The sequence below is a fragment of the Malania oleifera genome, chromosome 4 (assembly GCF_029873635.1).
Source record: "Malania oleifera isolate guangnan ecotype guangnan chromosome 4, ASM2987363v1, whole genome shotgun sequence".
Lineage (NCBI taxonomy): Eukaryota > Viridiplantae > Streptophyta > Magnoliopsida > Santalales > Ximeniaceae > Malania > Malania oleifera.
The window spans coordinates 54,334,811-54,349,982 of NC_080420.1; the positions used below are offsets into that span (position 1 = coordinate 54,334,811).

At 38.8% G+C, this 15,172-nt stretch overlaps 1 non-coding gene across 1 annotated transcript; it reads right to left on the bottom strand.

Annotated features, from left to right (window-relative positions):
- Nucleotides 1-680: 680 nt before the first annotated feature.
- Nucleotides 681-786, bottom strand: LOC131154607 (small nucleolar RNA R71). The gene has a single exon (XR_009136526.1). It is a non-coding gene; the product is annotated as a small nucleolar RNA R71 (small nucleolar RNA).
- Nucleotides 787-15,172: the final 14,386 nt, after the last annotated feature.

A 15,172-nucleotide genomic window follows, 5' to 3' on the forward strand; every position in this document is an offset into this window, starting at 1 on the left:
CGATAGTGAGCCAATTCCTAGTGCAGTTTACTTCGATTTTTTTTTCTTTTGTTTTTATTTTTGTTTGATATTTGAAGGCTTGATTATGTGCTAAATTGTTATATGCTGGGTTTGAGATATTTGGATTCAATTTAGTGCCTATAGACCCTGATATTAAGAGATCCTATAGGTTGGTTAGGAAATCTACTTCTAGTCCAGCGTTAGCTAAGTCCTTTGAACCTAAAGTCATGGTTGAACGTCAACGGATTCCCATTTTTCATCATCAAAACCAAAAAAAGAACCTCTTTCTCCCTGTCAACCTGCTGCAGAGGAGCAACCTCTTCAGCCCCTTAGGGACTATTTCACACCCAATGCATACACGTTACCATCTTGCATCCAATTCCTTGATGTTGAGGCTGTGTAATTTAAAATCAAGACCTCAACCATCTCGATGCTTCCCAACTTCTTTGGGAATTCAAATAAAAATGCATATAAGCATCTTAATGAGTTTCTGAAAATTTGCTCCACCATCCATATACCCAATTTTGGTGATGATGCCCTCCATTTGAGGCAATTTCCCTTCTCTCCTAAGGACAAAGCGAAATATTGGCTAAATTCCTTAGAGCCAAACTCTGTGACCACCTGGGCCACCATGCAGCATGAATTCCTCAAAAGGTACTTTCCTATTGGGAAGACTAACCAACTTAGGAAGGCTATCACTAGTTTCTCATAGATAGATGGTGAGCAATTTTTTGAGACGTGGGAGTGTTTTAGGGACCTTTTGCGTAAATGCCCACACCATCAAGTCCTTAGGTGCTAGTTAGTTCAAACCTTGTTTGAGGGTTAGTTGAGTGTGATAGATCCATGGTTGATGCATCATGTGGAGGTACTTTCCTCATGAAGCATGAGAATGAGGCTTGGACTCTCTTTGAGAGCCTCACCAAGAATTCTCAGCAACATATTGTTGCTGCTTATAGACCTTCCCAACCTTCTTCATCCCATTCTAAGGAAGTCTAGGAATTAGCAGCCGACCATGACCTTGCACATATCCTACACAGCATTGTTAAGAAACTTGACCAGGTCTTGTCCTTAGGACAACCACCTCAGCCGGTGGCATATGCAAAGTTGTGTGTCATATGACCAGACCCATCCCATACCTACTATAATTGCCCCCATGTGCTTCCCACATCTGATTTTGTGCAGGAGGAAGTTAAATCCACCTATAATTGGTACGATATGCTGGCCAATGATCTATATTCCAATAAGTACAATCCTGGGTGGATTAGACATCCTAACTTCTCCTAGAGGCCATAAACTCCGGGTTTTCCAACCCAAAGACCTCAGCAATCATCCAATGCTCGACCTCCTCGACCATTTCAGAATTCAAATCCTCCAAATCCTCCCATGTCTACCCCTCGTCAATCAGTTTATCAACCACCACCCCTTAAACCTCATGATAGATCTTTTTCAGGAGACAGTGTTGAAAGCCCTTAAAGGTATCGAGGCTAATCATCAGGTTGATCGACAATTATTCCATTCCCACTCTTAGTTCATAGCAAAGCTAAAGGCCACTATGGGCCAACTAGTTACATCCTTGAGTAGAAGGGATAAGGGGAAGTTGCTGAGTCAGCCCCTCGTTAACCCAAAAGGCCAGTATGGAGTAGAGAGTGAGCCAGTTGCTAGCCATTCGACATATCATGAGCAAGCCTAGGCTATGACCACCCTTAGGAATGGCAGGGAGGTAAATAATAGGGTCAAAGATAAGTCAAACTAAAGTAAGGATAAGGAGAATATGAGGATAAAGCCTACTGTTGAACCATGCATCCCTTCTTCCTATAATCCGGTGAGTAATCCCATAATGCCCACCTCCTCCAATGAAGGAGCATTGCCCCACTATCTCCCTACAGTGCCATACCCTGCAGCTCTTCACTCGAACTCCAAATCTAAGAAGAAAGCAATTGTCGAGTCCATGATGGAAATGTTTAAGCAAGTAAAGGTCAATCTTCCTCGCTTAGATGTCATTAAGCAAGTGCCTGCATATGCCATCGCTTAGATGTCATTAAGCAAGTGCCTGCATATGCCAAATTCCTCAAGGACTTGTGCATCAAAAAATGCAAATCTCGAGTACACATGAACAAAAAAGTCAGGTTGACCGAGTGTGCGACTGTGAACCTACTTCCCTACTTGGTCTACTAGCAATTTGGTTTAGGAAAGCTTAAGCCTACCCTAGTCACCTTGAGTTTCGCTGACCAATATATGAAAAGGCCCTGGGGTATTGTTGAGGATGTCCTAGTAAAGGTCGATAAGTTTTATTATCTAGTTGATTTCATTGTCTTAGACATAGAACTTACTAACTCAGCCAAGAATCTGATCATTGTCCTTCTAAGTCAACCATTCTTACCTAAGGCTAATGCTTATATCTAGCATCGAATTGAGATCATGGACGTATCCTTCGGCAACATGAAGCTCCGGCTAAATGTGTTTCATGCCTCTCAATACCCATCTTATAATGCCCAATGTGTGGACGCAGATATGATCAATGAATGTGTTGAGGAGGTTGCCCCATCGATTCTTTTGAAGGATCCCCTCAAGATGTTGTAGCTTGATCACCCCTCCTTCTTAAGTCTAAAGGACCCATATGAGTATATCTCTTCTATTTATGACTTGGACTTTAGCCTAAAGAGTAGGCTTGGGACATGTGAGAAGAGGGTTAGTAAGGTACTAGTGGAGGAAATTCCTATTATCAAACCTGGGTGAGTTTGACATAAGATGATAAACTTAGCACTTTTTAGAGGCAACCCACTTGTTTTTCTTGTTTTTTTTTTTTTTTTTTTTTTTTTTTTTTTTGAGTCTTTAGGTTGTACATTGTAGGGTATGTTAGAGTCTAGAGTCCTTAGAGTAAATCTCAGGTTAGTCTCTCTGTCAAAGGTGTGACTAGGGCTTCCTTGGGTGCAACCAGGTCCACCCCTCGTCGTCTTGAATTAGAGAAATGTGGCCTTCTTCACAGATTTGGTCGACCATTGCACGACCAACAAGTCACTAGGTGTTACTAGGTTAAGTCTGTGAGTGCTTGTTAACCTTCTAAATTCTAGAAGAGTTCGACCAGAGTGCGACCAACACTCCACTATAGCATAACTTGGTTGATAGCTCATTTTCCTTTTTAAGTTAAGGGTGGACCAAGTGGTCAACCAGCATCAATATGGTGTGACCTAGTCGAAACTGTGAAGTCATTTTAAATCCCTTTTTCTCTTACAAAGCCTTAACTCTTTCCTCCATTGTTTCTTTGCTCTATCCTTCGTTGCACCACCCCAAACTTGGTTGCCCAAGCCACCTTCACCTATGATCACCTTCGGCGACCCTCACCAGCATCTTTCCCAGCTCTGGTGTCTTTCGACAGCATGCCTCCTTCCATCCCTACTCTCCATTTCACTCATTTACGCAACGAGGGCTCTCCTATGAGGCGTTGTCTCTTCATTTTCTACCCTTGTCGCATTTGTATCATCTCCTTCTGGGCTTCTTTGAACCATAACATGTTGTGTTGATTCTCGTGTTGCTTCTAAGCAACTCCAATCTTCCTGTACCACCACCAAGTGAAAGAAGGTTGAGGATCAACCTATGGATGATTCTGACTCCGATTCTAATTGGATTCCACTAGTCTTGCCGAAGAAAAGGAGGCGGGTGGCCTAGAAAGAACAGGAGAAGAAAGTAAAATGGAAGAGGGCTCAGAGGATGACCCTCGATGATTACAATTTCAAGTTGATATACACATTTTGGCTCTATAAGACCCGAGCCCATCCGAGGAAGAATTTCTATATTGACGTCCTCGAAAAGAGGTAGTTCAATCATTACATAACCTTGCTAACCACTTCATATCATCCATAGTTGGTGTGGGAGTTCTACACGAATATGCAGCATGATCCTTCCACCAGCATCTGGAGCACTAATGTTCAGGGGATCCCGTTTAAGCTGGAGATGGAGATGATTGACAGGGTGTGGTTGTATGACAAGATAGATAACATCCCCTGGCTAGCTATTAATTCCACTAACATCCACCACATTATCGGCCAGATGTTCCATGGCTCAAATTATGAAGGTGGCGATTATCAGATGGGGACATGCATGGCCCAAGGAGCGACTATAAGTGTTGTACGCAGTACATAGGGATATGGATATAGATATCCCCCATTTGATTATGGAGGACATGCTCACATTCTTAGAGAGGAACATAAAGAACCCTAGATTGAAGAAATCACCGCCAAAGTCGGTGTAAGGCTAGCCAACTAGGAACCTAAAAGGCCCGCATTCCCTATGCCCAACTGATCATAGTCATTTTCATGTCGAAGAAGATCAATTTGGGCGACCCTGATGCACATATTCATATTGGAGAAGTCACCAATGAGAAGACTTGGAGTTAGAGTTTGAATCTAGTGGCTACAACATGATTGAAGGTCAATAAGTGGGCACCTTTCGAGGGCGACCCAGGGACAGAGTTCATTATACCCCAGTTCTACCTTAGGCCTTAGGAGCGACTATTTCTTCTAGTTCCACCAGCACTGAGGACTCCGAAGAAGAAAAAGAGGGCGACTAAAGCGCCTTCCACGTCGGCTGCTACCTTGCTAGAGACGATGCCTCCACCTCCAGCTTCCCCCACTTCTATGCCTCAGGCAGGGGATAGCTTAGGCCAAGTGCGCCAAGTTTTTCATAGTTTCACATTGGTGGTGCAACACAAGATTTCTTTGATGTCCTCTGCATATGCTTCCCGTATGCGGTCGATACGGCAATTTTTTCGAGATTCGAAGCTCCGCCATCTCCACTTGTGTCGACTGAGGCCCTATCCACTACTCTTGGGGCTTCAACATCTCCAGCCCCTATGTCGCCATTTCCACAACCTTTCCCTTTATCTCCATCTCTACGTCATACCCCACCAGAGAGCCCGACGGTGATGATTGATATAGATACATCTAGCACGAGTGAAATGATGATTCTTACTAAGAATGCTACCGCATCAGCCGTTACTATTACGGGTAAGGTAGAGTCCCCCATGAGTCCTTTTGCACCCACTATTGAGCCACCCATAAAGCTAGCTTCTATTTTGTCATCCCCGGTTGCTGCCAAAGAGCATCCGGTGGTGGAGAGTGTCATTTCAGACCCTCCTTCAACAATGCCTCTAATGATGGCCCTTATTCATCCATTGATGTCACCGATCATCCTTTGGTGACCCTTGCTATTTCAAGGCCGATAGCACCTCCTACCCTTGATATATGGTGCATGGTATAGAGTATGGTGGACGACATGGTGGCAGAATCATCCACAACTCTAGCCACTCGCAAGTCACCCACTTCTCCATTTGCTCGCGAATCACTTGCTATTTCTGCTAGTGAGTCTGAGGACAACGTGGCCACTACTAGCCCGCCTCCTGATGCCGATAATGGGTATGAGGATGATGTTGCTAATGCTCGTACACCTTCTGACGATTCTGGGGATTTGGGGATTGGCGATTCAGTAGATGGCATTGGCGGTTCTACTAAGGAGGAGTTCTAATTGCTCTATGGCAACCTCTGTTTTTTTTTTCATTGTCTATATGTTGTTTTGTATTTATACAGTGATTTGTATTTCCTATTTATTTTGAGTCACCATGACTTTTATATTGGCTATACTATTGCTTTCATTGTATCAATTTTCAAAATGTATTGCCCATTTTATATGAAAATAAATGGTGATTTTATCTCTGCCTTTTGTGCCTTGTGTACCGATGTTTTTATTTCCTGTATTCTGGTTTTATATTGGGTGCGTTCATGTGCAAGTACACTTTTATTCCTTTCATCACCATGCAATGCTTCCCTCCTCTGTTTTCTAGGTGTTTTTTTTTACTTCAGTGAGGACACTGAAGTCCTAAGTTGGGGGTTTTAGGGTTAGAAAGACACTATGCGTTGCATTTAGGGCACAAATATGACATATTTTAAAAATTTCAGTGAACATTATATGCAGTACGCCATGTTGACACAATCTATGCTTTTTACATACTTTTATATAGCATTTGTGTTACAACTTCATGTTGTATCTGTTAAATGACTTTATTATGATCACTAACCATGAAGTGAGTTGTTTGTGCATAGTTTCATGAGGTGTAGAAAATTTTCCTTGTTGGCAACTCGATGAGGGTTGATTAGGAGTTCATTCATTTTAATATTGTTATATAAGTTTTTGTATTCACATGGTGTATTACAAGGATTAGTCACACTTTCACATGATTTGTGTAACGACCTACCTATTTTACCATAAATTATATATATATTTTTTAAAATAATAAACCTGATAAAACATAATCAACCTGGACCCATAGGTATTAAGGATATATCCAAAATACAACTTAGATACCTAAGCAGTAGGAAACGTAAAGTCATATACATATCAAATCATCTGTTAGCTTTGGTGTATTCCCAAGAGGGGGGAGTGAATTGGAATTTTAAACTTTTCTCCTAGGTTTAGCTAATCAAACAACGGTATATTTGTAGCCTAGGGTCTTTCTATACAATTCCAAATGTGCAGATAATATATGATGCAAAAATTTAAATCATGCACATCATTCACACCATAACATACACGTGCGATAAATAAATTGTGGAAATGTAAAGAACATGCACAATATGTTATTGGGGTTCGGCCAACTGTGTCTACGTCCCTGCCTCTAGCTCGCAAGTATGAGGATTCCACTAATAGCTCACTTAATGGTGGAGCGACACCGATTACAACCAGGTCAATTAACACAAGGCTGATCTCAACCTTAACCAAGTCAATTAGCGGGGCTGACCTTAACCTACATACCTTAACAGGATGGCACACCTAGCTTTCCTAACCGGGTCTAAGCCAATCTGAGACTATTCTAGGGCTAGTCTCCCTCTTTTGGCCACGCCTGGAAATACAACAGAAGTGTATTACAATCAAGTGGTACAGTGATTATGCTTTCATGTAAAGCAGATGTGTACCCAGTTACGCGCAATTACATACACCACAATATGATTTAATATGTAAGCTCAGTGTGGTCCAATATTTCAATTCTCAAAATATTTGCTATCAATGTAATGAGTATGTGAGAGTGTCAATTAGTATGATCTTTGTATCATGATATGTGCTCAATCTAACAGCTCACACAAAGATACAAGCCAGACAATATATATGTATATTTCAATCAGCAGATTTTCTCAGTTGTATGATGCTCAAGTAATATATATGTTTTGTTTGCAATAGAGTTTAATCTTTGTATTCAATGAATGATATAAATCAATGAATATTGCAACAAATATTTTTGTCACACAAACAAATATCTCTTCAAAGATTTATCAAATGAAACACACTAAATATTTGAAAGTGATTTAGAAAGAATTTTTGCAACCAAAATCAAGTATAAACTTCTCAAGATATTGCAATGATGATGCAATACTCAGAAGCTCCAACAAAGTCTTCTTAGGGAAGACTTATTGATAAAGCCCCCTAAGAACACTTGAGGATGTGCTAAACAACACAACAACAACAAAACCAAGCCTTAGTCCCACTAAGTGGGGTCGGCTATATGAATCCTTTTCCTCCAATTTATGCGATCATGGACCATTTCTTTTGATAGATTCAAAACCAAGCCTTAGTCCCACTAAGTGGGGTCGGCTATATGAATCCTTTTCCTCCAATTTATGTGATCATGGACCATTTCTTTTGATAGATTCAAAGATATTAAATCCTTACTTATTATCTCCTCCCAAGTTATTTTAGGTCTACCCCTACCCCTTCTACTGCCCCCCACAGTAATTAAGTCACTCTTCCTCACAGGTGCACTATAAGGCCTACGTTGCAAGTGTCCATACCATCTGAGTCGTCCTTCCCTTATCTTATCTTCTATAGGAGCTACACCTAACTTACCACGAATATGTTCATTCCTTAATTTATCTTTCAATGTTATACCACTCATCCATCTAAGCATCCTCATCTCGGCAACTTTTACTTTTTGGATATTATGTTTCTTCGTCGCCCAACATTCTGATCCATATAGCATAGCTGGTCTTATAGCTGTCCTATAAAACTTCCCTTTCAATTTTAAGGGTATTCTACGATCACATAGAATACTTGAAGAACTTCTCCATTTTACCCAACCTGCTTTAACTCTATGTATTACATTATCTTCAATTTCTCCTTCAACTTGCATAATAGATCCAAGGTATCGAAATCTACAAGTGCTATTTATTTCTTCATCATCAAGTTTAACTTTGTCTCCAATATTCCTCCTATCATTACTAAAATTACATTTCATATATTCAGTTTTATTTCTACTTATCTTAAAGCCTCTAGATTCCAAAGCTTCTCTCCATAATTCTAACTCAGCCTCTACTCCATCCCTAGTTTCGTCAATTAATACAATATCATCTGCAAACAACATACACCATGGAACCTCCTTTTGAATACTCTTAGTCAATTGGTCCATCACTAAAGCAAAAAGATAAGGACTCAAAGCAGATCCTTGATGTACACCTATGGTAATTGGAAATTCTCTAGTTTCTCCATCTATAGTCTTTACACTAGTCATTACTCCATCATACATATCCTTAATGACATCGGTATACCTACAACATACACCCTTTTTTTCTAAAACCCACCATAGAACTTCCCTAGGTATCCTATCATATGCTTTCTCAAGGTCAATAAATATCATATGCAAGTCCCTCTTCTTTTCCCTAAACTTTTCCATTAATCTTCTTAAAAGATAAATAGCTTCTATGGTAGATCTCCCAGGCATAAAACCAAATTGATTTTCTGAGATCTTCGTTTCCAACCTTAATCTTTGTTCAACTATTCTTTCCCATAGTTTCATCGTATGACTCATAAGTTTAATTCCACGATAGTTATTACAATTTTGAATATCTCCTTTATTTTTGTATATAGGTATTAAAGTGCTTTTCCTCCATTCATCTGGCATTTTCTTAGTTTTTACAATTGTATTAAATAAATTAGTTAACTATATAATTCCGTTATCACCCAAGCATTTCCAAACTTCAATTGGGATGTTATCTCGTCCCATAGCTTTCCCATTTTTCATCTTTTTTAGTGCAAACTTAACTTTGTTAACTCTAATTTTTCTAATAAATCTTATATTTTTAGTCTTTTCCTCATTTGACAATTCTAAATTTAAGCCTTCTATTTGGTTTTCGTTAAACAACTTACTAAAGTAACTTCGCCATCTTTCTTTAATATCTTCGTCCTTAACCAAGACAATATCATCCTCACTTTTTATACATTTTACATTTCCTAAGTCCTTGTTCTTCCTTTCTCTAGCTTTAGCAAGTTTAAATATATCTCTTTCCCCTTCTTTTGTACCTAATCTATCATACAAACTATTAAATGATCTATATTTAGCTTCACTAACGGTCCTTTTTGCATCTTTTCTTGCCTCCTTATATTTTTCAAAGTTATCGCTGTTTCTATATTTTTTCCACGTTTTATACCAAATTCTTTTTGTCTTTATGATTTTTTGTACATCTTTATCCCACCACCAACTTTCTTTGCTATTTGAGAATCTTCCCCTTGATTCGCCTAAAATCTCTTTTGCTATCTTTTTAATAGAGCTAGCTAATCTATTCCAAAGAATATTTGAATCTATCCCATCCTCTAAGGTCCAATCCCCATCTTTGATCATTTTATCTTTAAATTTTATTATATTTTCTCCTTTTAGGTTCCACCATCTAGTTCTCCTACCAAGGTTTATTTTATCCTTTTTCTTCCATTTTTTAATGCATATATCTAACACTAAGACTCTATGTTGTGTGGTTAGACTTTCACCTGGAATAACTTTACAATCCTTGCATGATACACGATCTACCCTCCTAGTTAAAAAAAAATCTATTTGACTTCTATTTTGTCCACTTTTAAAGGTTATTAAGTGTTCTTCTCTCTTCTTAAAGCAAGTATTCATTATACTAAAATCATATGACATAGCAAAGTCTAAGATCATCTCCCCAGACTCATTTTTGTCTCCATATCCATATCCTCTATGTATCCTTTCATAATTTTCATTATCTCTTCCAACGTGTCCATTCAAATCTCCTCCTATAAATATTTTCTCAGTTCTTGATATGCCTTGTATAATAATATCCATATCTTCCCAAAATTGTCTCTTAAGATTTTCTGCTAAGCCAACTTGAGGAGCATAAGCACTAATGATATTTATTATCTCTTGTCCTAATACCATTTTGATTTTTATAATTCTATCCCTTACTCTAGTTACATCCACAACGCTATCTTTTAAGTTTTTGTCTATAATAATGCCTACTCCATTCTTATGTTTTTCTTTTCCAGTGTACCAAAGTTTAAAACCTGATTTATCGATTTCTCTAGCTTTCTCCCCCACCCACTTAGTTTCTTGAAGGCAAATTATATTAATTCTTCTTCTAATCATTGTATCCACAATTTCCATGCTTTTACCCGTAAGTGTCCCTATATTCCAAGTTGCTAATCTAATCCTAGTTTCCTGAACTAACGTCTTTACTTGCCCACGTCCAGAATGATGCAGGAACCCTCGCATATTTGACACCGTACCCGGGCGCCGACACGGCGCGTCGCTTCGGGGCGACGACCTAGCCCACCCTCGCCCACTTTTTGCTACACCCGGGTGGTTCAAGTGCAACACGTCGCTCGTAGGGGACGCCCCAGCAAATATTCGGTAAGGATTCATATCATAGTGATCTGACAAATTTTACGCTGGCTGTCAGCTACCTAACGCAACCCTCCTCCTTAACCCGGGCTTGGGACCGGCTGTGTGTGAAAAAATTAGGACATTTAAGTGCATCACAGGCGGAGTTTGAGGATGTGCTCTCAAATAAAATAATTTCACACAAGCACAATCTTGAGAGAGAAATCCTTAAGGAACAACAACACTTAAATCACACTTACAAAAGTATTTGAGAAGTAAGATCTGGTAAGAATAAGTGTTGAAGGCTCAAAGATGAGTATTATGGGTTTTGGGATCTTCAGAGAATTTCTCTCTAATCAAATTTGCTAATCTTTCTCTAATCTTAGCACATGATAGGCTATATATAGACATTGGAAGAATTATAGCCGTTAGGACATGCAGGGTATTATTAATATTGTTTAAGATCATTTTAACCCTAATTAATCTTGTTTAAAAATGTTTACCCACGGTAAAAATCAGGGCAACCCGAGAGGTCCGGTTGACTAGAACCATTTCGATCAACCAGGGTTCATATGGTTCGGTCGACCAGGACATTTTTGAACTAAGGGCTCGATCAACCGAAAGTGGGCGATTTCCACTTTACTGAGGTTCAGTCGACCAGACCATTTTGAACAGACTGGTTTGGTTAACCAGACAGTTGGGATTTCTCCCGAGGACCCTTGGTCGACCAGAAAGTTGCAATACAAAATAGGCTCGGTCGACCGGGAGGTCAAAGTGTTGACTCCCAGGTGGTTCGGTCGATCGGGTATAAATGAACTATATAAGTTCGGTCGACCCGGCTATGGTCAAACTGTTGACCCAATCAAGGTTCGATCGACCAACAGAAAATGAACTGCGGGGCTCGGTCGATCGAGCCATGGTCAAAATGTTGACTCGGCATCGATTCGGTCGACCAGGACAGAATTAGCTACCAAGGACGGTCGATTGAAGGCACAATGTGTGCATTTCGGTCCTGTTTCATCACACATTCAATCTATTCAAGTGCCTATCAAATATGAGTGCAAAGGTGAGTGTCCTAGGGTCATTTCTCGGTTTTTTTCTTTTTGAAGACACCGAAAAAATCTGGTGTCGGTCGACCGAAGGGTAAACCGTAAGGTCATTTTCATTTCGAGCTTACCTATTAAATCATACAGGTGATGCATGCAATTATTACAAGCCATAGAACCTATTTACTATTACAAACCAATTACATAGATGAATTATATATTACAACACTGAATATAAATTGGTCTTCAATCTTCATTTGCTCCATGTGCATTGAGATCTGTCAATTTGAGTTTCTGCGCATAATCTCAGACACCCATTAGATAAAATAAGTATTTGTCATTATCAAAACCGAGCGTGACCTATAAGGTCAACATCATCCATCCAACACAATACCAGAGTTTTACTACAACTGTCATATACATACACATATCCCAAAATATCCAAAAAGTGCCCTAGGGTCAGCACCCAAAAATCCGTTAGACCCTAGCAAAATGACTTACCCTTCAGACAGGGTAGAACAATCGAACTCTAATGCTGCAAAGCTCTGTTTGCTCTTCTATCTGGGGCTCTTGAAATGTTTATATAGCCGAGGTGAGACACCTCTCAGTAAGGAAAATAAACTAATATCAGTGTGTGGCAACATGAGTATTTTCTTGTTATACATATAACAGTACATAAATCATATTTGATAAAACAGTCTATATCATATCTGGGAAAAACATAATTTATCAAAACATGGAATAACATACTAAATTTCTATACATAAAAGTCATCTCATATAACTGTACATGAAATAACACCCTGGATGGATAGCTGGTTGGTGTCATGTCTTACCCCAACATGACTAGGTTGTGCGGCCCGAAGGCAAGACCAAACAATGGATGGCCGACCACACTAGATCAACATAAGTCTGTAAGTACGATAGGTCTGCCCCTCTTGGTCAGGACACCAGAGGGACGCCTGCACTACCATAAAACCACATCGGCTGCCGATCTTCCACTGCCCTTTACGACAAGTGGTAGCACTAATATATACATGATTGTGATCATATAGTTACGGTACCGTGCTTCATGAAAGCCTAAACCAAGCAATCCGAGTTCTGATAACATATAGTAAATCTCAAATAATGATACATAGTCGTTTCATAATAATATCTATCATGATAATATTTTCATGAATTCTTGGATAACATATCATGTAAAATTCCCCGACCCTTACACCGGCATAGCATATTATATAAAACCACGGCCCTTACACCGGTATATCATATAAAATCCACGGCTTTTATGCCGGCATATCATATAAAATCCACAGTTTGAAAATCCCTATATTGTTTTTAATATTTTCCTGAAAGCAGTAATAACATGCTTATTCTGAAAACATAATATTTTATCATCATAATTTTCATGGTAAATGTTACTCATGCCACACAAAAGGAGTAATATTCATAACATAAAATCTATTCTAAAATCATATTTCTAATATTATACATGAAAATCATATTTCTGACCAACAACATTATTTCCAACATAATTCTACAATATACATATTTACTTGAAATAAAATGTTGTAAAATAATAAATATATTTTCATAAGAAAGCTGACTTAGTTTATCCCTTTACCTGACTTGTGAAAAAGCCTACAAATTACTCCAAAATTACACTCGTATGGTCCCTATCTTAATACCCCGAAATTTATATTTTCCCAACAAAACTTCAATATTATCCTTCCTAACATATTTTTCTCAGTCTAGAAACACCAAAAACCTAATAAAACTAAAATTAACTAACTTACCCAAATTTTGGGATGGTTCCCAAGTTAGCCTAACCAACAAATCAATCCAACAAGTGTGCAGAAAATCTTCTTAGGAGTGATGTGGTGCTTCAATCGTCAAACCGATAAGGAAAGGGGCTGAAATCAAAAAGAGAAGGTGAGGGAACCGAAGTGGGAGAGAGAGAAAAGGGTTTGGCTGAATTTTCTCGCAAAAAATCAGATTTGAACCTATTTATACACCAGCCTTCGTCGATGAGACATGTCCCTTCGTCGACGAGGCCCAGAAGAGAGTTCGTCAACGAACATTTACTTATCATCGATGAACTTCGGGCCCTACAACAACCTTCTCGGTAATTTCTCATCGACGAGACATATGGCGTGCGATGAATCTAATAGTTAGTTCATCGACGAAACTGAAGGGTTCATCGACGAGCCCTGCAATTCCTCCTTTTGAGTTTCCTTTTCCCCCTCTTTTATTATTTAAATAGTATAATTCTTCGGGTCTCTACAATTTTTTTCCCTCAGATTTCATTGTGAGAACTGAGCGAACAACTGTGGTGACTATGACACCTTGTGAGGATTTTATTGAGCTTTTCATTTTTTTAGAGTTATTGACATAAACTCTAAGTTCACGAAACTTAACTATTCTTCTTTGGATATTCTTTGTATGCTAGTCTTTTTATTTAATTTGCTAGCCTAGAGGTGATGTCTAGTGGGGAGATATAAACCTAGGTCTTGTAGCCTACTCAAGACATGAATATTAAGCCAACCCTAGAGATGAAAATAATTCATGATTTTTGAGAATTAGATCTCTATCGGTAGAACAAAGGCAATATAAAGTTGTATTTATTGTTCCTGCTGGCCATGAAAAAGAAAAATTCAAAGAAAAGAAAAACTGATGAGCAGAAAAGGAAATAAAAGGAGAAAATGATGAAAAAAAATATAGATGTCTGATCCAAAAAGCAAAATAAAGAATAAAAAATTGAATGACCTAGCTAGGGACACCACATCCTTGCAAGTATCAAGTGTTGTCTTCAGGTGCTCCAATGCATATGGATGGATTCATGCGTAGTTTGTGAAGTATTGATCTAGGGTGTCCTTGGTAGGATATGACGAGTAGGTGAGAAAATGCTAGCGTGAAGGACCTAACACCTAGATATTTGGCTAGATTCCATTCTCATGAGACTAGTCCACTCCATTTTCTTCGTCAATTTTTCGATGTTTGTAAGATTTTTTACCATGCATGTTTTTCCTCACATACGAGAGTGACCCCATTTTCATAAGTGTTTTTGAAAGTATACCGGCGAGGCTGAGTCAAGACAACCGTTTTGTAGGTGTATGAGAATTATCCAAGTGAAATGAGTCATTCACTTTACACATGCCTTGTGATGATGCGTGTTTATACTAATATTTATATAATGATATTAACTCTAGATATGAATTGGTGATTGATTCTCTAAAGATTATGATTTCTTGATGGATATGTCTTGTTGAGGCATGTATAGATGACTTGCTTTGGAGCTATTAACGGAGTTTTTTTTTTTTTTTTTTTGTAAAGGAGCATGATTGTAATGATGTTATATATATGTATGTGAAATGGCATGGTCGTGTCACTTGTTTGAGCTTAATTGATGTTCACTAGGATAGGTGTTCGTGGAATTCGCCCTGGAAACCCTCACAACACTATAACTCGCCCACTAG